Genomic DNA, 1,944 nt, shown 5'->3' on the forward strand with positions numbered 1-1,944 from the left:
CCCGGCCACCACAAGACTATCAGTGAACTCCCCCGCCCATCCACCCCCACCCACCCCTCACCCAACACACACACACACACACACACACACACACACACACGTATCAGCTGCCGGCACGTATCACAGCTGACAAATGTCAACAGAAATAGACTGGTGGTGACCCGGGCTTGCACTTGCATTCACGCTGTAAATAACACCAATATACAAAATGAAGACCAATCAGCGAAGACGATAAAATATAACGACACACGGAGAACATTTCTATTACACCGAAGAACAACCAACACATATATGGGATCCTGTGCGTGCGTACAATCAACAAACACACAGGAGCAGAGGCCGAGGAGAACGGTGGCCATGAATGACGACGTTCGAGTCAAAGAAAATGTTAGTTCAACAGAGGAACGCCAACTATCGTATGACTTAACGCCACAACTATGCCTCCGCTGGGCTTACGACGCGGATATTAAACGTGGATCACCAGTGACCAACTGCGCTTCGTTAATCTACCGTTAGGCTTATTCCCAACCCTCCAGAGCGAATGCAAAACAATTCATAAATCAACTGATTATTGAACATAACACACACTGCCGCTGAGGTGACCCAACAACACCCCTCCCTCAGCACATGTCTCACAAACCTATACGTAAGGATCTGCTGGGACAACATAATATCCTGTGTGTGTGTGTGTGTGTGTGTGTGTGTGTGTGTGTGTGTGTGTGTGTGTGTGTGTGTGTACCGAACACAGCAACACATTCGTTACAATGGCGAGGAAAAGTAACCGGGTATATCAGTGACGCATTCGGTAGGCACGTGCCGTTATCCGATGCCCTTTCTGAAACCACCTCAGCACCAAAGTCTCTCCTCGGGGCATTCAACTTGGTAACAATACATCATCCATCTATTTACGTTATCCCCGATAAGATAATGTACATAATTTAAACCTGGATTAAACAAGATCTAAGTACCGACAAAAGACAAAAGCTACACACACACACACACACACACACACACACACACACACACACACACACACACACACACACTCATCTCATCTTCCTCGTAATTCTAAAACATCTTAGTGTTTACAAAATCAAACCTTTCACGTCTTCTTGCTTCACCCACCTCCAACCCATATTCTCTTATTTCTACTTACTCCAAAATAGTACCACGACAATTACCACTTGTATTTTTGTTTCTCGATACTTCCCCATTCATGGTAATCCCTCTCCTTCCCTCGTCTTCCAAACAAGCTTCATCGCACTCGCAAGTTTACCGCCGTTACCCCCCTCCGCCGCCCGTTCTCAACTCACCACAAGCTAACTTTCCCGTTTTCTATATCTCGTACCCTGGCATAATTCTACGCATCGAAATTGGCAACTTTCACACACACACACACACACACACACACACACACACACACACACACACACACACACACACACACACACACACACACACTGTCTCCAAACTGAACTAATACGTATACTTAGCCCTAATCTCTTATGAGCTCACCTTATGTTTAGAGAGATCATCGGTGACTACGATGGAGTAGAAAACAGGAAGATGAACAGCAAAATACTAAGTACAGGGGCGCTGGCTGTCCTGCCCCAACTCTGAGACTAGGAACTTCTTAATGACACTGATGATATATAAATGGGCGGGCTACGGTGCAATGAACGAAGAAAAAAAAGCATCGCAAATAAAACTTTGCTGGGCAATGACACTACAGCAGAATCCGAACATCTGCAGCTCCTCCAAGTACAAGTTAACATAGAGTACAAGTTAATACAGAGTACAAGTTAATAGAGCACGTTAATACAAGTTAACACAGAGTACAAGTTAACACAGAGTACAAGTTAACACAGAGTACAAGTTAATACAGAGTACAAGTTAACATAGAGTACAAGTTAATACAGAGTACAAGTTAATAGAGCACGTTAA

This window comes from Panulirus ornatus, chromosome 5 (genome assembly GCF_036320965.1).
Source record: "Panulirus ornatus isolate Po-2019 chromosome 5, ASM3632096v1, whole genome shotgun sequence".
Lineage (NCBI taxonomy): Eukaryota > Metazoa > Arthropoda > Malacostraca > Decapoda > Palinuridae > Panulirus > Panulirus ornatus.